Source organism: Pristiophorus japonicus, unplaced genomic scaffold, assembly GCF_044704955.1.
Source record: "Pristiophorus japonicus isolate sPriJap1 unplaced genomic scaffold, sPriJap1.hap1 HAP1_SCAFFOLD_380, whole genome shotgun sequence".
NCBI classification, from domain to species: domain Eukaryota; kingdom Metazoa; phylum Chordata; class Chondrichthyes; family Pristiophoridae; genus Pristiophorus; species Pristiophorus japonicus.
In genome coordinates, this window is record NW_027253653.1 from 595,005 (window position 1) to 618,735 (window position 23,731).

The 23,731-nt window shown below is 45.5% G+C and overlaps 1 pseudogene; it reads right to left on the bottom strand.

Moving 5' to 3' along the window:
* Nucleotides 1–7,267: 7,267 nt before the first annotated feature.
* Nucleotides 7,268–7,915, bottom strand: LOC139250470 (general transcription factor II-I repeat domain-containing protein 2B-like; annotated as a pseudogene).
* Nucleotides 7,916–23,731: the final 15,816 nt, after the last annotated feature.

The following is a 23,731-nucleotide window of genomic DNA, read 5'->3' on the forward strand; positions in this document are numbered from 1 at the left end:
AACATGGATTCATGAAGGGGAAATCATGTTCAACTAATTTACTGGAATTCTTTGAGGATATAACGAGCATGGTGGATAGAGGTGTACCGATGGATGTGGTGTATTTAGATTTCCAAAAGGCATTCGATAAGGTGCCACACAGAAGGTTACTGCAGAAGATAAAGGTAGCATGGATAGAGAATTGGCTGGCTTACAGAAAGCAGAGAGTCTGGATAAATGTGTCCTTTTCGGGTTGGAAATTGGTGGTTAGTGGTGTGCCACAGGGATTGGTGCTGGGACCACAACTGTTTACAATATACACAGATGACCTGGAAGAGGGGACAGAGTGTCGTGTCACAAAATTTGCAGATGACACAAAGATTAGTGGGAAAGCGGTTTGTGTAGAGGACACAGAGAGGCTGCAAAGTGATTTGGATAGGTTAAGCGAATGGGCTAAGGTTTGGCAGATGGAATACAATGTCGGAAAGTGTGAGGTCATCCACCTTGGAAAAAAAAACAGTAAAAGGGAATATTATTTGAATGGGGAGAAATTACAACATGCTGCGGTACAGAGGGACCTGGGGATCATTGTGCATGAATCCCAAAAAGTTAGTTTGCAGGTGCAGCAGGTGATCAGGAAGGTGAATGGAATGTTGGCCTTCATTGCGAGAGGGATGGAGTAAAAAAGCAGGGAGATCCTGCTGAAACTGTACAGGGTATTGGTGAGGCTGCACCTGGAGTACTGCGTGCAGTTATGTTCACCTTTCTTAAGGAAGAATATACTAGCTTTGGAGGGGGTACAGAGACGATTCACTCGGCTGATTCCGGAGATGAGGGGGTTACCTTATGATGATAGATTGAGTGGACTGGGTTTTACTCGTTGGAGTTCAAAAGGATGAGGGGTGATCTTATTGAAACATTTAAAATCATGAAAGGGATCGACAAGATAGAGGCAGAGAGGTTGTTTCTACTGGTCGGGGAGAATAGAACTAGGGGGCACAGCCTCAAAATACGGGGGAGCCAATTTAAAGCTGAGTTGAGAAGGAATTTCTTCTCCCAGAGGGTTGTGAATCTGTGGAATTCTCTGCCCAAGGAAGCAGTTGAGGCTAGCTCATTGAATGTATTCAAGTCACAGATAGATAGATTTTTAACCAATAAGGGAATTAAGGGTTATGGGGAGCGGGCGGGTAAGTGGAGCTGAGTCCACGGCCAGATCAGCCATGATCTTGTTGAATGACGGAGCAGGCTCGAGGGGCTAGATGGCCTACTCCTGTTCCTAATTCTTATGTTCTTATGTTTATGTTCCAAGTTCACTACCTATAGCATAATTCTGACCACCTATTAGCAACTTTTACAATTTATCCCTTACAGGGGTGTCACAGTTGTGTGAGGCGGACTGGTTGGGCTGGGTGCTCTTTGCCTTTCCGTCATTGTTCATAGGTTTATATGTAACCTTCAGGGCTGCTGACCGAGGGCCGTGTGGCTCTTTGTCGGCCGGGGCAGACACGAAATGGCCTCCCTCTGCACTGTAAATTTCTCTGTTTCTATGTTTCCATGTTTGTCCATCAGAGGAACTATCTACTAGTGGACATACTGGTCACCATCCACACTGAGACTGAGAGATAGTCATCCAGAAGGCTCAACTGATGAAGATATGTCTCCAGTTGAACATTCTTGATGTCTATCACTCGGCCAGTAATGTTGCCACAGTTCTCCTTTGTCGCAGGATCTGAACGAGAGATGGTGGTCTTGGGGCACAGTGTCCTCCAGGCATTTGGGCCACAGCCATCAGGCTCTTCAGGTAATGCTGTGACATTCAGGAGGAATGGTCTACAAGGCCAGTGGTCATGGATGTGTTCACTTGTCATTTCAGCAGGCTCGGGGTGTGAACGGTATAATAGGACACTGTACACTTTCAGACCCGGTGTGGGGTAAGTCAGCATGTCTATGGGTGATAATGACGAGGAAAGTCTTGGGCTGCAGGAGGATATCAATCTACTGGTCAGGTGGGCAGAGCAGTGGCAAATGGAATTTATTTCAGAGAAGTGTGAGGTGATGCACTTTGGGAGGGATAATAAGGAAAGTGTATACACATTAAGCGGTCGGCCACTTAATAGTGTAGATGAACAAAGGAATCTTGGAGTGCTTGTCCACAGATCCCTGAAAGTAGCAGGCCAGGTGGATAAGGTGGTTAAGAAGGCATACGGAATGCTTGCCTTTATTGGCCGAGGTATAGAATATAAGAGCAGGCAGGTTATGCTTAAATTGTATAATACTTTGGTTCGGCCACAGCTGGAGTACTGCGTGCAGTTCTGGTCGCCGTATTATAGGAAGGACGTGATTGCACAAGAGAGGGTGCAGAGGAGATTTACTGGGATGTTGCCTGGAATGTAGAATATTAGTTATGAGGACAGATTGGATAGGCTGGGTTTGTTCTCATTTGAACAGAGGAGATTGAGAGGAGACCTCATCGAGGTGTACAAAATATTGAGGTGCCTGGACATAGTGGATAGTAAGGGTATATTTCCATTGGTGAAGGGGTCTATTTCGATGGGGTATAGCTTTAAGGTGGCTGGTGGAAGGTTTAGAGGGGATTTGAGGGGGGGGCTTCTTTACACAGAGGAACTCGCTGCCTGGAAGAGTGGTGGATGCAGAAACCCTCACCACTTTTAAGAGATGGTTGGATGGGCACTTAAAGTGTAGTAACCTGCAGGGTTACAGACCTAGAACTGGTCATTGGGATTAGACTGGATGACCTTTTGTTGGACGGTGCAGATATAATGGTAAGTACTGCAGGCAATAGAATACGGCCAGGGTGATCTCCTGGACTAGTGTCGATCGCCTGGATGGGCCGGAGACGAATTTTACCAGATTTTCTCTCCCGAAATTGGCCTGTTTTTTAGCTGCTTTTTTGCCTCTCCCAGGAGATCACATGGCTCCGGTTGGGGTGGAGTGTAGAATGTTTCAGTATAAGGGGTGTTGGGGTAAAAGGGGCCTCTCTCCCTCGGGGTGGACTAACTGATATAGTTAATCCACACCTCGCCCAGCTCCCACTGTATAACCACCACGGAAGTTAACAAACAAAACCTCAGGTTTACCAGTTTTATTACCAGCAATGCACGGGAAGGTTCACCCTAAAACCTCGGAAGTACAAGAGGTTTCAAGTACAATTTATACAGCTTTTGGAGAGGAGCACCCTCCAACAAAATCCTCGCTGGGTCTAATTCTATCAGCGAAGTTACATTGATGTGTCGACTCTTATCAAACTGTCCCTGAGTGGCATATACAATTGCCCACCTTCTGTGGTGTTGGTCCATCACTTGCCCTTTGCCGCAGTATAATAGGCGCCTAAACTGGCTTCCTTATCTCTTCCTCAGGGACTCTGATCAACAACTGCTGATTTTACTGTTTAAGTATTGCAGAGGTTACGGATTCAGTTTATTGCATTGTACATTTGTGCTATCCCGACATAAGCGAGTGTTACACACATAGGCAATTATACAGACCCTCCTGATACTGATAAGTTCACGACCTTCATCATAATTCTGACCACCTTTTAGCAACTTTTACAATTTATCCCTTTCAGGGGTGTCACAGTTGTGTGAGGCGGACTGGTTGGGCTGGGTGCTCTTTGCCTTTCTGACATTATTCATAGGTTTATATATAACCTTCAGAGCTGCTGACCGAGAGCCGTGTGGCTCTTTGTCGGCCGGCGTGGACACGATGGGCCGAAATGGCCTACATCTGTGCTGTAAATTTCTATGTTTCTATGTTTCTATGTTTGACCATCAGAGGAACTATCTACTAGTGGGCATACTGGTCACCATCCACACTGAGACTGAGAGATAGTCATCCAGAAGGCTCAACTGATGAAGATATGTCTCCAGTTGAACATTCTTGATGTCTATCACTCGGCCAGTAATGTTACCACAGTTCTCCTTTGTCGCAGTATCTGAATGAGAGATGGTGGTCTTGGGGCACAGTGTCCTCCAGGCATTTGGGCCACAGCCATCAGGCTCTTCAGGTAATGCTGTGACATTCAGGAGGAATGGGCTTCAAGGCCAATGGTCATGGATGTGTTCACTTGTCATTTCAGCAGGCTCGGGGTGTGAACGGTATAATAGGACATTGTACACTTTCAGACCCGGTGTGGGGTAAGTCAGCATGTTTATGGGTGATAATGACGAGGAAAGTCATGGCCTGCAGGAGGATATCAATCTACGGGTCAGGTGGGCAGAGCAGTGGCAAATGGAATTTAATTCAGAGAAGTGTGAGGTGATGCACTTTGGGAGGGCTAATAAGGAAAGGATATACACATTAAGCGGTAGGCCACTTAATAGTGTAGATGAACAAAGGGACTTTGGAGTGTTTGTCCACAGATCCCTGAAAGTAGCAGGCCAGGTGGATAAGGTGGTTAAGAAGGCATACGGAATGCTTGCCTTTATTGGGCGAGGCATAGAATATAAGAGCAGGCAGGTTATGCTTAAATTGTATAATACTTTGGTTCAGTCACAGCTGGAGTACTGCGTCCAGTCCTGGTCGCCTATTATAGGAAGGATGTGATTGCACTAGAGAGGTTGCAAAGGGAATTTACTAGGATGCTGCCTGGAATGGAGAATCTTAGTTATGAGGACAGATTGGATAGGCTGCGTACTTAAGGAAATAGCCTTAGAAATAGTGGATGCATTGGTGGTCATTTTCCAACATTCTATAGACTCTGAATCAGTTCCCATGGACTGGAGGGTAGCTAATGTATCCCTGCTTTTTAAAAAAAGAGGGAGCGAGAAAACAGGGAATTATAGACCGGTTAGCCTGACATCAGTAGTGGGGAAAATGTTGGAATCAATTATTAAAGATGTAATAGCAACGCATTTGGAAAGCAGTGGCAGGATCGGTCCAAGTCAGCATGTAATTATGAAAGGGAAAACTTGCTTGACAAATCTTCTCAAATTTTTTGATGATGTAACTGTTGGTATGTACAAGGGAGACCAGTGGATGTGGTGTATTTGGACTTTCAAAAGGCTTTTGACAAGGTCCCACACAAGAGATTGGTGTGCAAAATTAAGGCACATGGTGTTGGAGGTAATGTATTGTCATGGATAGAGAACTGTTTGGCAGACATGATGCAAAGAGTAGGAATAAATTGGTCCTTTTCAGAATGGCAGGCAGTGACTAGTGGAGTGCCGCAGGGCTCAGTGCTGGGACCCCAGCTATTTACAATATACATTAATGATTTAGATGAAGGAATTGAGTGTAATATCTCCAAGTTTGCAGATGACACTAAGTTGGGTGGCAGTGTGAGCTGTGAGGAGGATGCTAAGAGGCTGCAGGGTGACTTGGACAGGTTAGGTGAGTGGGCAAATACATGGCAAATGCAGTATAATGTGGATAAATGTGAGGTTATCCACTTTGGTGGCGAAAACATGAAGGCAGAATATTATCTGAATGGCAGCAGATTAGGAAAAGGGGAGGTGCAACGAGACCTGGGTGTCATGGTACATCAGTCATTGAAAGTTGGCATGCAGGTACAGCAGGCGGTGAAGAAGGCAAATGGTATGTTGGCCTTAATCGCGAGCGGATTTGAGTATAGGAGCAGGGAGGTCTTACTACAGTTGTACAATGCCTTGGTGAGGCCTCACCTGGAATATTGTGTTCAGTTTTGGTCTCCTAATCTGAGGAAGGACATTCTTGCTATTGAGGGAGTGCAGCGAAGGTTCACCAGACTGATTCTAGGATGGCAGGACTGTCATATGAAGAAAGACTGGATCAACTAGGCTTATATTCACTAGAATTTAGAAGAATCATCAGCCATGATCTTATTGAATCTAACTCCCTCTTGACTATCTCCAATTAACCTGTGGAATTCTCTGCCACAGAAAGTAGTTGAGGCCAATTCACTAAATATATTCAAAAGGGAGTTAGATGAAGTCCTTACTACTCGGGGGATCAAGAGGTATGGCGAGAAAGCAGGAGGGGGGTACTGAAGTTTCATGTTCAGCCATGAACTCGTTGAATGGCGGTGCAGGCTAGAAGGGCTGAATGGACTGCTCCTGCACCTATTTTCTATGTTTCTATGAAGGACCGAATGGCCTACTCCTGCACCTATTTTCTATGTTACTATATTTCTATGGGATCTCATAGAAACATGTAAAGTTCTGACGGGATTGGACACGTTAGATGCAGGAAGAATGTTCCCGATGTTGGGGAAGTCCAGAACCAGGGGACATCGTCTAAGGATAAGGGGTAAGCCATTTAGGACTGAGATGGGGAGAAACTTCTTCACTCAGAGAGTTGTTAACCTGTGGAATTCCCTGCCGCAGAGAGCTTTGATGCCAGGTCATTGGATCTATTCAAGAGGGAGTTAGATGTGGCCCTTACGGCTGAAGGGATCAAGGGGTATTTAGAGTCAGCTGGAATGGGGTACTGAAGTTGCATGATCAGCCATGATCTTATTGAATGGTGGTGCATGCTCGAAGGGCCGAATGGACTACTCCTGCACCTATTTTCTATGTTTCTATGTTTGTTCTCATTGGAACAGAGGAGGTTGAGAGGGGACCTCATCGAGGTGTACAAAATATTGATGGCCTGACACAGTGGATAGTAAGAGTCTATTTCCATTAGTGGAGGGGTCTATTACAAGGGGGCATAGTTTTACGGTGGTTGGTGGAAGGTTTAGAGGGGATTTGAGGGGGGCTTCTTTACGCAGAGGGTTGTGGGGATCTGGAACTCGCTGCCTGGAAGAGTGGTGGATGCAGAAAGCCTCACCACATTTAAGAGATGGTTGGATGGGCACTTAAAGTGCAGTAACCTGCAGGATTACAGACCGAGAGCTGGTAATTGGGATTAGACTGGATGACCTTTTGTTGGACGGAGCAGATAGAAACATAGAAACATAGAAAATAGGTGCGGGAGTAGGCCATTCGGCCCTTCGAGCCTGCACCGCCATTCAATAAGATCATGGCTGATCATTCCCTCAGTACCCCTGTCCTGCTTTCTCTCCATACCCCTTGATCTCTTTAGCCGTAAGGGCCACATCTAACTCCCTCTTGAATATATCCAATGAACTGGCATCAACAACTCTATGCAGCAGGGAATTCCACAGGTTCACAACTCTCTGAGTGAAGAAGTTTCTCCTCATCTCACTCCTAAATGGCCTACCCCTTATCCTAAGACTATGCATCACATTGCAGGTCGATAAGCTCGAGTTGGAAGCCGTATGAAATGTTGTCAACATCAAATGTGAATGGCGGCAATACAGGTCATTTTCTACCATTCTAAAATCCTGGAATCAGCTGGAAAATTCAGCATGCAAGTAGAGCAGTGACGACGTGTACTTTTTCAGCTTTTCATCCCAAACAGTAATCTGTTGCAAAGTTGGAAAAGCTGATCTGTTTGCTTTCTATCTGACGGGGCAAAAGGACTTGACACTGCAATGCAAATCATGAGCAAAAAGCTCCTTCCCTTGCAGTCTTAAATTCAGTTCATTTATGTGGCCCATGATATCAACAGCGAATGCAAAACTAGAGAGACAATCTGCTTCGTTCAACTGTGGAAAATGCAAATCTTGTTTTTTCATTTTCAAAAACAAACCAATCCCGGTTCTAACTTACCACACTCTTTTCAAAGTTTTACCCAAACGAAGCCAGCTTACGTTGGTTTGATACAGAACATCATTGAGCTCGGATTCAGGTTTCTCAAGCAGAATTACAAATTGCCTGTGGCTTAATCCTCATGCTCAAATGTAGTTGACCACTTTCATAACTGTGTCTACGATATTGCTTAGTTTTAAAACTCCTTTATAGAGGACCGCTTGATGAATAATGCAAAGTAGAAAAATAATTTTCTGTTCTGGATTCGTTTCTATGACTTGGTCTTCAATTCTTGTCAGTAACGCAACATGTTTATCTGTCAGATTTGGCCTTCTATCAGTGGCCATACTTGCCATTTTTTTCCACTCCACTCCTAATTTTGACATATAATGGTAAGTACTGCAGGGAATAGAATACGGCCAGGGTGATCTCCTGGACTAGTGTCGATCGCCTGGATGGGTCGGAGAGGAATTTTCCCAAATTTTTTCTCCCAAAATTGGCCTGGGTTTTTATCTGGTTTTTGCCTCTCCCAGGAGATCACATGACTCCGGTTGGGGTGGAGTGTAGAATGTTTCAGTATAAGGGGTGTTGGGGTAAAAGGGGCCTCTCTCCCTCGGGGTGGACTAACTGATATAGTTAATCCACACCTCGCCCAGCTCCCACTGTATAACCACCACGGAAGTAAACAAACAAATCCTCAGGTTTACCAGTTTTATTACGAGCAATGCATGGAAAGGTTCACCCTAAAACCTCGGAAGTACAAGAGGTTTCAAGGACAATTTATACAGGTTTTGAAGTCCGAAGTCCGAAGTCCTCTCCTCCGACCGGGGTACGGCTCGCCGAGAAGGCCAAGTGCAGTGAACCTCCTACAAAATCCTCGCTGGGTCTAATTCTATCAGTGAAGTTACATTGATGTGTCGACTCTTATCAAACTGTCCCTGAGTGGTATATACAAGTGCCCACTGTAAGGGCTGGTTTTCAGGGGGTCAGCTTTCCCTTCTGACCTTATATGAGCGGTTCCGAATCGCTCCCACACCCTTAGTTCTAGACACTGCAATTATGAAGCGACTGTGACAGACTTGGACAGACAATCGGTTTCAAGGTCGGAAGCAGGTATGGCTTTATTGTGTTTAAAAAGAAGTAAAAGGCAGACCTTTAATAACACACACACAGACCAATACACACTGAGGGGTACAACACATTGAATAAAATGTCAAATTACAGCCTGTGAGGAAAGGAATACAGCTTAAACTCTAAATGGGGTAAAGAGGAGAATGCAGATACATTTACACAAGTTATCCCAGCCTCCCTCCTCCCAATTCCCCTAACTAACTAAGTTATAGCTCTGTGGGTTCAGGGGCCATGCTCACCAATCCCTTTAGACAGTTGCCGGTAAATCACGGTTTCGGGGTTCACTGCACTTGGCCTTCTCGGCGAGCCGTACCCCGGTCGGAGGAGAGGACTTCGGACTGCGTAGTCTTCGGTTGGGGTGCGTCCGTTGATGCGCTAAGTTGTGTTTTGGATGTATGGGGTAAGTACCCACTTTCTTTGGTTAGGAATAGTTTTAGTTAGTCCCTTTTGGTAATTTCTCACCCGTTGGCCGTTCAGATTGTAGAGTGGAAATAAATGTTGATTCTTCGGTTTTTGCTGAGTTGGTTTTGGTTGGTCGTTTCACTGGTTGTGGTGGCCCGGGTTTGTCAATTTGTTTGCTGACAACCTTCCATTTCGTGGGCCTCGTGCTCAGTCGGTACTTGACAATTTCTTGTAGGTTCCTTCACGACTTCATTTCTTCACTCTGACTGCTTGTGTCTGTCTATGTTCTGTTCGAGTCTGTGTTCTGTTCGAGTCTTTCCTTGTAAAACTGGGGATAGATATATCCCCCCCAAAAAAGGCTCTGTTATCTCCCATCAAATCTCTTGGGCTCTGTTTAAACTGTTCTGTCCATTGATTTTCCAATGTCTCCTTTGTCAGCAGTAACTCGATTAGGGTGTGAGAATGTGCTATCACTGGGTTTGCATTGTTTTAGGATTGTCCAGTTTCTGACCATGATTTCCATTGTGCTTGATTGGGTAATTCGATTATCTCTGAGAGGGTGAATAGCCTGGGGTCCTTAATACACAAATTTGTTCAGAGGTTGGCCCCGCCTCCTGTATTCGGTAACTCTTTTTCGCAGCCAAAATGTTGTAGAATCTTAAAATTGATATGCTCCTTCCCATAGATGTTATGGGGATCTCAAGTTTCTGTAATTTAGGTCCATTTTGAATTCCCTTTCCTATGAGTCCAAACACTGGGGGGGGTCTCCATGAATGCGTCCCCTTTTATCCCCCGCAGGCTTCATCTGCCCCTTTAAACTCATTTTAAAAGCCCAGAAAGGGATTCTTCTCCTCTGCAGGGGAAAGGTACCTGGAATCTTTGCGAGATATTGGTAAATTCTGCACCACCTTCTGTGGTGTTGTTCTATCACTTGCCCTTTGCCGCAGTATAATAGGCCCCTAAACTGGCTTCCTAATCTCTTCCTCAGGGACTCTGATCAACAACTGCTGATTTTACTGTTTAAATATTGCAGAGGTTACGGATTCAGTTTATTGCATTATACATTTGTGCTATATCTACATAAGCTACTGTTACACACATAGGCAATTATACAGACCCTCCTGATACTGATAAGTTCACTACCTTCAGCATAATTCTGACCATCTATTTGCAACTTTTACAATTTATCCCTTACAGGGGTGTCACAGTTGTGTGAGGCGGACTGGTTGGGCTGGGTGCTCTTTGCCTTTCCATCATTGTTCATAGGTTTATATGTAACCTTCAGGGCTGCTGACCGAGGGCCGTGTGGCTCTTTGTCGGCCGGTGAGGACACAATGGGCCGAAATGGCCTCCTTCTGTGCTGTAAATTTCTATGTTTCTCTGTTTCTCTGTTTGACCATCAGAGGAACTATCTACTAGTGGACATACCGGTCACCATCCACACTGAGACTGAGAGATAGTCATCCAGAAGGCTCAACTGATGAAGATGTGTCTCCAGTTGAACATTCTTGATGTCTATCACTCGGCCAGTAATGTTGCCACAGTTCTCCTTTGTCGCAGGATCTGAATGAGAGATGGTGGTCTTGGGGCACAGTGTCCTCCAGGCATTTGGGCCACAGACATCAGGCTCTTCAGGTAATGCTGTGACATTCAGGAGGAATGGGCTACAAGGCCAGTGGTCATGGATGTGTTCACTTGTCATTTCAGCAGGCTCGGGATGTGAACGGTATAATAGGACATTGTACACTTTCAGACCCGGTGTGGGGTAAGTCAGCATGTCTATGGGTGATAATGACGAGGAAAGTCATGGCCTGCAGGAGGATAGCAATCTACAGGTCAGGTGGGCAGAGCAGTGGCAAATTGAATTTAATTCAGAGAAGTGTGAGGTGATGCACTTTGGGAGGGATAATAAGGAAAGGATATACACATTAAGCGGTAGGTCACTTAATAGTGTAGATGAACAACGGAACCTTGGAATGCTTGTCCACAGACCCCTGAAAGTAGCAGGCCAGGTGGAGAAGGTGGTTAAGAAGGCCGACGGAATGCTTGCCTTTATTGGCTGAGGCATAGAATATAAGAGCAGGGAGGTTATGCTTAAATTGTATAATACTTTGGTTCGTTCACAGCTGGAGTACTGCGTGCTCTTCTGGTCAGTGTGTTATAGGAAGGACTTGATTGACAAATTGGATAGGCTGGGTTTGTCCTCATTGGAACAGAGGAGATTGAGAGGAGACCTCATCGAGGTGTACAAAATATTGAGGGGCCTGGACATAGTGGATAGTAAGGGTCTATTTCCATTGGTGGAGGGGTCTATTACGAGGGGGTATAGTTTTAAGATGGTTGGTGGAAGGTTTAGAGGGGATTTGAGTGGGGCTTCTTTACACAGAGGGTTGCGGGGATCTGGAACTCGCTGCCTGGAAGAGTGGTGGATGCAGAAACCCTCACCACTTTTAAGAGATGGTTGGATGGGCACTTAAAGTGTAGTAACCTGCAGGGTTACGGACCTCGAGCTGGTAATTGGGATTAGATTGGCTGACCTTTTGTTGGACGGAGCAGATATAATGGTAAGTACTGCAGGGAATAGAATACGGCCAGGGAGATCTCCTGGACTAGTGTCGATCGCCTGGATGGGTCGGAGAGGAATTTTCCCAGATTTTTTCTCCCGAAATTGCCTGGGTTGTTTTTATCTGGTTTTTGCCTCTCCCAGGAGATCACATGACTCCGGTTGGGGTGGAGTTTAGATATTTTCAGTATGACGGGTGTTGGGGTAAAATGGGCCTCTCTCCCTCGGGGTGGACTAACTGATATAGTTAATCCACACCTCGCCCAGCTCCCACTGTATAACCACCACGGAAGTAAACAAACAAAACCTCAGGTTTACCGGTTTTATTACGAGCAATGCACGGGAAGGTTTAGCCTAAAACCTCGGACGTACAAGAGGTTTCAAGTACAATTTATACAGGTTTTGGAGAGGAGCACCCTCCTACAAAATCCTCGCTGGGTCTAATTCTATCAGTGAAGTTACATTGATGTGTCGACTCTTATTAAACTGTCCCTGAGTGGTATATATAAGTGCCCACTGTAAGGGGTGGTTTTTAGGTGATCAGCTTTCCCTTCTGACCTTATATGAGCGGTTCCGAATCGCTCCCACACCCTTGGTTCTAGACACTGGAATTATGAAGCGATTGTGACAGACTTGGACAGACAATCGGTTTCAAGGTCGGAAGCAGGTATGGTTTTATTGTGTTTAAAAATAAGTTAAAGGCACACCTTTAACAACACACACAGACCAATACACACTGAGGGGTACAACACATTGAATAAAATGTCAAATTATAGCCTGTGGGGAAAAGAATACAGCTTAAACTCTAAATGGGGTAAAGAGGAGAATGCAGATACATTTACACAAGTTATCCCAGCCTCCCTCCTCCCAATTCCCCTAACTAACTAAGTTGTAGCTCTGTGGGTTCAGGGGCCATGCTCACCAATCCCTTTAGACAGTTGCCGGTGAATCACGGTTTCGGGGTTCACTGCACTTGGCCTTCTAGGCGAGCCGTACCCCGGTCGGAGGAGAGGACTTCGGACTGCGTAGTCTTCGGTTGGGGTGTGTCCGTTGATGCGCTAAGTTGCGTTTTGAATGTATGAGGTAAGTACCCACTTTCTTTGGTTAGGATTAGTTTTAGTTAGTCCCGTTTGGTAATTTCTCACCCGTTGGCCGTTCAGATTGTAGAGTGGAAATAAATGTCGATTCTTCGGTTTTTGCTGAGTTGGTTTTGGTTGGTCGTTTCGCTGGTTGTGGTGGCCTGGGTTTGTCAATTTGGTTGCTAACAACCTTCCATTTCGTGGGCCTCGTGCTCAGTCGGTCCTTGACGATTTCTTGTAGGTTCCTTCACGACTTCATTTCTTCACTCCGACTGCTTGTGTCTGTCTGTGTTCTGTTCGCGTCTGTGTTCTGTTCGAGTCTTTCCTTGTAAAACTGGGGGATAGTTATATCCCCCAATAAAAGGCTTAGTTATCCCCCATCAAATCTCTTGGGCTCTGTTTAAACTGTTCTGACCATTGATTTTCCAATGTCTCCTTTGTCAGCAGTAACTCGAATAGGGTGTGAGAATGTGCTCTCACTGGGTTTGCATTGTTTTAGGATTGTCCAGATTCTGACCATGATTTCCATTGTGCTTGATTGGGTAATTCGATTATCTCTGAGAGGGTGAATAGCCTGGGGTCCTTAATACACGAATTTGCTTCAGTGGTTGGCCCCACCTCCTGTATTTGGTCACTCTTTTTCGCAGCCAAAATGTTGTAGAATCTTAAAATTGATATGCTCCTTCCCATAGATGTTATGGGGATCTCAAGCTTCTGTAATTTAGGTCCATTTTGAATTCCCTTTCCTATGAGTCCAAACACTGGGGGGGGTCTCCATGAATGCGTCCCCTTTTATCCCCCTCAGGCTTCATCTGCCCCTTTAAACTCATTTTAAAAGCCCATAAAGGGATTCTTCTCCTCTGCAGGGGAAAGGTACCTGGAATCTTTGCCAGATATTGGTAAATTCTACATCACCTTCTGTGGTGTTGGTCCATCACTTGCCCTTTGCTGCAGTATAATAGGCCCCTAAACTGGCTTCCTTATCTCTTCCTCAGGGACTCTGATCAACAACTGCTGATTTTACTGTTTAAGTATTGCAGAGGATACGGATTCAGTTTATTGCATTATACATTTGTGCTATACCTACATAAGCTAGTGTTACACACATAGGCAATTATACAGACCCTCCTGATACTGATAAGTTCACTACCTTCAGCATAATTCTGACCATCTATTTGCAACTTTTACAGTTTATCCCTTACAGGGGTGTCACAGTTGTGTGAGGCGGACTGGTTGGGCTGGGTGCTCTTTGCCTTTCCGCCTTAGTCCATGGGTTTATATGTAACCTTCAGGTCTGCTGACCGAGGGCCGTGCGGCTCTTTGTCGGCCGGCGCGGACACGATGGGCCGAAATGGCCTCCTTCTGCGCTGTAAATTTCTATGTTTCACTGTTTGACCATCAGAGGAACTATCTACTGGTGGACATACTGGTCACCATCCACACTGAGACTGAGAGATAGTCATCCAGAAGGCTCAACTGATGAAGATATGTCTCCAGTTGAACATTCTTGATGTCTATCACTCGGCCAGTAATGTTGCCACAGTTCTCCTTTGTCGCAGGATCTGAACGAGAGATGGTGGTCTTGGGGCACAGTGTCCTCCAGGCATTTGGGCCACAGCCATCAGGCTCTTCAGGTAATGCTGTGACATTCAGGAGGAATGGGCTTCAAGGCCAGTGGTCATGGATGTGTTCACTTGTCATTTCAGCAGGCTCGGGGTGTGAATGGTATAATAGGACATTGTACACTTTCAGACCCGGTGTGGGGTAAGTCAGCATGTCTATGGGTGATAATGACGAGGAAAGTCATGGGCTGCAGGAGGATCTCAATCTACTGGTCAGGTGGGCAGAACAGTGGCAAATGGAATTTAATTCAGAGAAGTGTGAGGTGATGCACTTTGGGAGGGCTAATAAGGAAAGGGTAAACACATTAAGCGGTAGGTCACTTAATAGTGTAGATGAACAAAGGGACCTTGGAGTGCTTGTCCACAGATCCCTGAAAGTGGCAGGCCAGGTGGATAAGGTGGTTAAGAAGGCATGCGGACTGCTTGCCTTTATTGGCCGAGGCATAGAATAGAAGAGCAGGGAGGTTATGCTTAAATTGAATGGAGAATCTTAGTAATGAGGACAGATTGTTCTCATTGGAACAGAGGAGATTGAGAGGAGACCTCATCGAGGTGTACAATATATTGCGGGGCCTGGACATAGTGGATCGTAAGGGTCTATTTCCATTGGTGAAGGGGCCTATTACGAGGGGGCATAGTTTTAACGTGGTTGGTGGAAGGTTTAGAGGGGATTTGAGGGGGGCTTCTTTACACAGAGGGTTGTGGGGATCTGGAATTCGCTGCCTGGAAGAGTGGTGGATGCAGAAACCCTCACCACTTTTAAGAGATGGTTGGATGGGCACTTAAAGTGCAGTAACCTGCAGGGTTACGGACCGAGAGCTGGTAATTGGGATTAGACTGGATGACCTTTTGTTGGACGGAGCAGATATAATGGTAAGTACTGCAGGGAATAGAATACGGCCAGGGTGATCTCCTGGACTAGTGTCGATCGCCCGGATGGGTCGGAGAGGAATTTTCCCAGATTTTTTCTCCCTAAATTGGCCTGGGTTTTTATCTGGTTTTGCCTCTCCCAGGAGATCACATGACTCCGGTTGGGGTGGAGTTTAGATATTTTCAGTATGAGGGGTGTTGGGGTAAAAGGGGCCTCTCTCCCTCGGGGTGGACTAACTGATATAGTTAATCCACACCTCGCCCAGCTCCCACTGTATAACCACCACGGAAGTTAACAAACAAAACCTCTGGTTTACCGGTTTTATTACGAGCAATGCATGGGAAGGTTCAGCCTAAAACCTCGGAAGTACAAGAGGTTTCAAGGACAATTTATACAGGTTTTGGAGAGGAGCACACTCCTACAAAATCCTCGCTGGGTCTAATTCTATCAGTGAAGTTACATTGATGTGTCGACTCTTATCAAACTGTCCCTGAGTGGTATATACAAGTGCCCACTGTATTGGGTGGTTTTCAGGGGGTCAGCTTTCCCTTATGACCTTATATGAGCGGTTCCGAATCGCTCCCACACCCTTGGTTCTAGACACTGCAATTATGAAGCGATTGTGACAGACTTGGACAGACAATCGGTTTCAAGGTCGGAAGCAGGTATGGCATTATTGTGTTTAAAAAGAAGTAAAAGGTAGACCTTTAATAACACACACACAGACCAATACACACTGAGGGGTACAACACATTGAATAAAATGTCAAATTACAGCCTGTGGGGAAAAGAATACAGCTTAAACTCTAAATGGGGTAAAGAGGAGAATGCAGATACATTTACACAAGTTATCCCAGCCTCCCTCCTCCCAATTCCCCTAACTAACTAAGTTATAGCTCTGAGGGTTCAGGGGCCATGCTCACCAATCCCTTTCGACAGTTGCCGGTGAATCACGGTTTCGGGGTTCACTGCACTTGGCCTTCTAGGCGAGCCGTACCCCGGTCGGAGGAGAGGACTTCGGACTGCGTAGTCTTCGGTTGGGGTGCGTCCGTTGATGCGCTAAGTTGCGTTTTGGATGTATGGGGTAAGTACCCACTTTCTTTGGTTAGGAATAGTTTTAGTTAGTCCCTTTTGGTAATTTCTCACCCGTTGGCCGTTCAGATTGTAGAGTGGAAATAAATGTCGATTCTTCGGTTTTTGCTGAGTTGGTTTCGGTTGGTCGTTTCGCTGGTTGTGGTGGCCCGGGTTTGTCAATTTGGTTGCTGACAATCTTCCATTTCGTGGGCCTTGTGCTCAGTCGGTACTTGACCATTTCTTGTAGGTTCCTTCACGACTTCATTTCTTCACTCCGACTGCTTGTGTCTGTCTATGTTCTGTTCGCGTCTGTGTTCTGTTCGAGTCTTTCCTTGTAAAACTGGGGATAGATATATCCCCCCCAAAAAAGGCTCAATTATTTCCCATCAAATCTCTTGGGCTCTGTTTGAACTGTTCTGTCCATTGATTTTCCAATGTCTCCTTTGTCTGCAGTAACTCGATTAGGGTGTGAGAATGTGCTATCACTGGGTTTGCATTGTTTTAGGATTGTCCAGTTTCTGACCATGATTTCCATTGTGCTTGATTGGGTAATTCGATTATCTCTGAGAGGGTGAATAGCCTGGGGTCCTTAATACACAAATTTGTTCAGAGGTTGGCCCCACCTCCTGTATTCGGTAACTCTTTTTCACAGCCAAAATGTTGTAGAATCTTAAAATTGATATGCTCCTTCCCATAGATGTTATGGGGATCTCAAGCTTCTGTAATTTAGGTCCATTTTGAATTCCCTTTCCTATGAGTCCAAACACTGGGGGGGGTCTCCATGAATGCGTCCCCTTTTATCCCCCGCAGGCTGCGTCTGCCCCTTTAAACTCATTTTAAAAGTCCAGAAAGGGATTCTTCTCCTCTGTAGGGGAAAGGTACCTGGAATCTTTGCCAGATATTGGTAAATTCTGCACCACCTTCTGTGGTGTTGGTCCATCACTTGCCCTTTGCTGCAGTATAATAGGCCCCTAAACTGGCTTCCTTATCTCTTCCTCAGGGACTTCTGATCAACAACTGCTGATTTTACTGTTTAAGTATTACAGAGGTTACAGATTCAGTTTATTGCATTATACATTTGTGTTATACCGACATAAGCTAGTGTTACACACATAGGCAATTATACAGACCCTCCTGATACTGATAAGTTCACTACCTTCAGCATAATTCTGACCATCTATTTGCAACTTTTACAATTTATCTCTTACAGGGGTGTCACAGTTGTGTGGGGTGGACTGGTTGGGCTGGGTGCTCTTTGCCTTTCTGACATTGTTCATAGGTTTATATGTAACCTTCAGGGCTGCTGACCGAGGGCCGTGTGGCTCTTTGTTGGCCGGCGCGGAAACGATGGGCCGAAATGGCCTCCTTCTGCGCTGTAAATTTCTCTGTTTCTATGTTTCTATGTTTGACCATCAGAGGAACTATCTACTAGTGGGCATACTGGTCACCATCCACACTGAGACTGAGAGATAGTCATCCAGAAGGTCAACTGATGAAGATATGTCTCCAGTTGAACATTCTTGATGTCTATCACTCGGCCAGTAATGTTACCATAGTTCTCCTTTGTCGCAGGATCTGAACGAGAGATGGTGGTCTTGGGGCACAGTGTCCTCCAGGCATTTGGGCCACAGCCATCAGGCTCTTCAGGTAATGCTGTGACATTCAGGAGGAATGGGTTTCAAGGCCAGTGGTCATGGATGTGTTCACTTGTCATTTCAGCAGGCTCGGGGTGTGAACGGTATAATAGGACATTGTACACTTTCAGACCCGGTGTGGGGTAAGTCAGTATGTCTATGGGTGATAATGACGAGGAAAGTCATGGGCTGTAGGAGGATCTCAATCTACTGGTCAGGTGGGCAGAGCAGTGGCAATAAAGGGGTAGCAGTTATAATGGGTGACTTTAATATGCACATAGATTGGGCTAGCCAAACTGGAAGCAATACGATGGAGGAGGATTTCCTGGAGTGCATAAGGGATGGTTTTCTAGACCAATATGTTGAGGAACCAACTAGGGGGGAGGCCATCTTAGACTGGGTGTTGTGTAATGAGAGAGGATTAATTAGCAATCTGATTGTGCGAGGCCCCTTGGGGAAGAGTGACCATAATATGGTGGAATTCTGCATGAGGATGGAGAATGAAACAGTAAATTCAGAGACCATGGTCCAGAACTTAAAGAAGGGTAACTTTGAAGGTATGAGGCGTGAATTGGCTAGGATAGATTGGCGAATGATACTGAAGGGGTTGACTTTGGATGGGCAATGGCAGACATTTAGAGACCGCATGGATGAATTACAACAATTGTACATTCCTGTCTGGCGTAAAAATAAAAATGGGAAGGTGGATCAACCGTGGCTATCTAGGGAAATCAGGGATAGTATTAAAGCCAAGGAAGTGGCATACAAATTGGCCAGAAATAGCAGCGAACCTGGTGACTGGGAGAAATTTAGAACTCAGCAGAGGAGGACAAAGGGTTTGATTAGGGCAGGGAAAATGGAGTATGAGAAGAAGCTTGCAGGGAACATTAAGGCGGATTGCAAAAGTTTCTATAGGTATGTAAAGAGAAAAAGGTTCGTAAAGACAAACGTACGTCCCCTGCAGTCAGAATCAGGGGAAGTCATAACGGGGAACAAAGAAATGGCAGACCAATTGAACAAGTACTTTGGTTCGGTATTCACTAAGGAGGATACAAACAACCTTCCGGATATAAAAGGGGTCAGAGGGTCTAGTAAGGAGGAGGAACTGAGGGAAATCTTTATTAGTCGGGAAATTGTGTTTGGGGAAATTGATGGGATTGAAGGCTGATAAATCCCCAGGGCCTGATGGACTGCATCCCAGAGTACTTAAGGAGGTGGCCTTGGAAATAGCGGATGCATTGACAGTCATTTTCCAACATTCCATTGACTCTGGATCAGTTCCTATGGAGTGGAGGGTAGCCAATGTAACCCCATTTTTTAAAAAAGGAGGGAGAGAGAAAACAGGGAATTATAGATCGGTCAGCCTGACCTCAGTAGTGGGTAAAATGATGGAATCAATTATTAAGGATGTCACAGCAGTGCATGTGGAAAATGGTGACATGATAGGTCCAAGTCAGCATGGATTTGTGCAAGGGAAATCATGCTTGACAAATCTTCTGGAATTTTTTGAGGATGTTTCCAGTAGAGTGGACAAGGGAGAACCAGTTAATGTGGTATATTTGGACTTTCAGAAGGCTTTCGACAAGGTCCCACACAAGAGATTAATGTGCAAAGTTAAAGCACATGGGATTGGGGGTAGTGTGCTGACGTGGATTGAGAACTGGTTGTCAGACAGGAAGCAAAGGGTAGGAGTAAACGAGGACTTTTCAGAATGGCAGGCAGTGACTAGTGGGGTGCCGCAAGGTTCTGTGCTGGGGCCCCAGCTGTTTACATTGTACATTAATGATTTAGACGAGGGGATCAAATGCAGAATCTCCAAATTTGCGGATGACACTAAGTTGGGTGGCAGTGTGAGCTGCGAGGAGGATGCTATGAGGCTGCAGAGTGACTTGGATAGCTAAGGTGAGTGGGCAAATGCATGGCAGATGAAGTATAATGTGGATAAATGTGAGGTTATCCACTTTGGTGGTAAAAACAGAGAGACAGACTATTATCTGAATGGTGACAGATTAGGAAAAGGGAAGGTGCAACAAGAACTGGGTGTCATGGTACATCAGTCATTGAAGGTTAGCATGCAGGTACAGCAGGCGGTTAAGAAAGCAAATGGCATGTTGGCCTTCATAGCGAGGGGATTTGAATACAGGGGCAGGGAGGTGTTGCTACAGTTGTACAGGGCCTTGGTGAGGCCACACCTGGAGTATTGTGTACAGTTTTGGTCTCCTAACTTGAGGAAGGACATTGAGGGAGTGCAGCGAAGATTCACCAGACTGATTCCCGGGATGGCGGGACTGACCTATCAAGAAAGACTGGATCAACTGGGCTTGTATTCACTGGAGTTAAGAAGAATGAGAGGGGACCTCATAGAAACGTTTAAAATTCTGACGGGTTTATACAGGTTAGATGCAGGAAGAATGTTCCCAATGTTGGGGAAGTCCAGAACCAGGGGTCACAGTCTGAGGATAAGGGGTAAGTCATTTAGGACCGAGATGAGAAGAAACTTCTTCACCCAGAGAGTGGTGAACCTGTAGAATTCTCTACCACAGAAAGTAGTTGAGGCCAATTCACTAAATATATTCAAAAGGGAGTTAGATGAAGTCCTTACTACTCGGGGGATCAAGGGGTATGGCGAGAAAGCAGGAATGGGTACTGAAGTTGCATGTTCAGCCATGAACTCATTGAATGGCGGTGCAGGCTAGAAGGGCTGAATGGCCTGCTCCTGCACCTGTTTTCTATGTTTCTATGTTTCTATGTTTCTATGTTCAGTGTGAGGTGATGCACTTTGGGAGGGCTAATAAGGAAAGGGTATACACATTAAGCGGTGGGCCACTTAATCGTGCAGATGAACAATGGGACCTTGGAGTGCTTGTCCACAAATCCCTGAAAGTAGCAGGCCAGGTGGATAAGGTGGTTCAGAAGGCATACGGAATGCTTGCCTTTATTGGCTGAGGCATAGAATATAAGAGCAGGGAGGTTATGCTTAAATTGTATAATACTTTGGTTAGGCCACAGCTGGAGTACTGCTTGCAGTTCTGGTTGCCGTATTATAGGAAGGATGTGATTGCACTCGAGAGGGTGCAGAGGAGATTTACTGGGATGCTGCCTGGAATGGAGAATCTTAGTTATGAGGACTGATTGGATAGGCTGGGTTTGTTCTCATTGGAACAGAGGAGGTTGAGAGGAGACCTCATCGAGCTGTACAATATATTGCAGGACCTGGACATAGTGGATAGTAAGGGTCTATTTCCATTGGTGGAGGGGTCTATTATGAGGGGGCATAGTTTTAAGGTGGTTGGTGGAAGGTTTAGAGGGGATTTGAGGGGGGCTTCTTTACACAGAGTGTTGTGGGGATCTGGAACTCGCTGCCTGGAAGAGTGGTGGATGCAGAAACCCTCACCACTTTTAAGAGAAGGTTGGATGGGCACTTAAAGTGCAGTACCCTGCAGGGTTACAGACCCAGAGCTGGTCATTGGGATTAGACTGGATGACCTTTTGTTGGACGGAGCAGATATAATGGTAAGTACTGCAGGGAATAGAATACGGCCAGGGTGATCTCCTTGACTCGTGTCAATTGCCTGGAAGGGTCGGAGAGGAATTTTCCCAGAATTTTTCTCCCTAAATTGGCCTGGGTTTTTATCTGGTTTTTGCCTCTCCCAGGAGATCACATGGCTCCGGTTGGGGTGGAGTTTAGATATTTTCAGTATTAGGGGTGTTGGGGTAAAATGGGCCTCTCTCCCTCGGGGTGGACTAACTGATATAGTTAATAGACACCTCGCCCAGCTCCCACTGTATAACCACCACAGAAGTAAACAAACAAAACCTCAGGTTTACCAGTTTTATTGCCAGCAATGCATGGGAAGGTTCAGCCTAAAACCTCGGAAGTACAAGAAGTTTCAAGTACAATTTTACAGGTTTTGGAGAGGATCACCCTCCGACAAAATCCTCGCTGGGTCTAATTCTATCAGCGAAGTTACATTGATGTGTCGACACTTATCAAACTGTCCCTGAGTGGTATATACAATTACCCACCTTCTGTGGTGTTGGTCCATCACTTGCCCTTTGCCGCAGTATAATAGGCCCCTAAACTGGCTTCCTTATCTCTTCCTCAGGGACTTCTGATCAACAACTGCTGATTTTACTGTTTAGATATGACAGAGGTTACGGATTCAGTTTATTGTGTTATACATTTGTGCTATCCCGACATAAGCTGGTGTTACATACATAGGCAATTATACAGACCCTCCTGATACTGATACTGTTTAAAAAAGGGGGCAGACAAAAGGCAGGTAACTACAGGCCGGTCAGTTTAACATCTGCAGTGGGGAAAATGCTTGAAGCTATCATTAAGGAAGAAATAGCTGGACATCTAGATAGGAATAGTGCAATCAAGCAGACGCAACATGGATTCATGAAGGGGAAATCATGTTCAACTAATTTACTGGAATTCTTTGAGGATATAACGAGCATGGTGGATAGAGGTGTACCGATGGATGTGGTGTATTTAGATTTCCAAAAGGCATTCGATAAGGTGCCACACAAAAGGTTACTGCAGAAGATAAAGGTACACGGAGTCAGAGGAAATGTATTAGCATGGATAGAGAATTGGCTGGCTTACAGAAAGCAGAGAGTCTGGATAAATGTGTCCTTTTCGGGTTGGAAATTGGTGGTTAGTGGTGTGCCACAGGGATTGGTGCTGGGACCACAACTGTTTACAATATACACAGAGGACCTGGAAGAGGGGACAGAGTGTCGTGTCACAAAATTTGCAGATGACACAAAGATTAGTGGGAAAGCGGTTTGTGTAGAGGACACAGAGAGGCTGCAAAGTGATTTGGATAGGTTAAGCGAATGGGCTAAGGTTTGGCAGATGGAATACAATGTTGGAAAATGTGAGGTCATATACCTTGGAAAAAAAAACAGCAAAAGGGAATATTATTTGAATGGGGAGAAATTACAACATGCTGCAGTACAGAGGGACCTGGGGATCATTGTGCATGAATCCCAAAAAGTTAGTTTGCCGGTGCAGCAGGTAATCAGGAAGGTGAATGGAATGTTGGCCTTCATTGCGAGAGGGATGGAGTACAAAAGCAGGGAGATCCTGCTGAAACTGTACAGGGTATTGGTGAGGCCGCACCTGGAGTACTGCGCGCAGTTATGTTCACCTTTCTTAAGGAAGAATATACTAGCTTTGGAGGGGGTACAGAGACGATTCACTCGGCTGATTCCGGAGATGAGGGGGTTACCTTATGATGATAGATTGAGTGGACTGGGTCTTTACTCGTTGGAGTTCAAAAGGATGAGGGGTGATCTTATAGAAACATTTAAAATCATGAAAGGGATCGACAAGATAGAGGCAGAGAGGTTGTTTCCACTGGTCGGGGAGAATAGAACTAGGGGGCACAGCCTCAAAATACGGGGGAGCCAATTTAAAGCTGAGTTGAGAAGGAATTTCTTCTCCCAGAGGGTTGTGAATCTGTGGAATTCTCTGCCCAAGGAAGCAGTTGAGGCTAGCTCATTGAATGCATTCAAGTCACAGATAGATAGATTTTTAACCAATAAGGGAATTAAGGGTTATGGGGAGCGGGCGGGTAAGTGGAGCTGAGTCCACGGCCAGATCAGCCATGATCTTGTTGAATGACGGAGCAGGCTCGAGGGGCTAGATGGCCTACTCCTGTTCCTCATTCTTATGTTCTTATGTTTATGTTCCAAGTTCACTCCCTATAGCATAATTCTGACCACCTATTAGCAACTTTTACAATTTATCCCTTACAGGGGTGTCACAGTTGTGTGG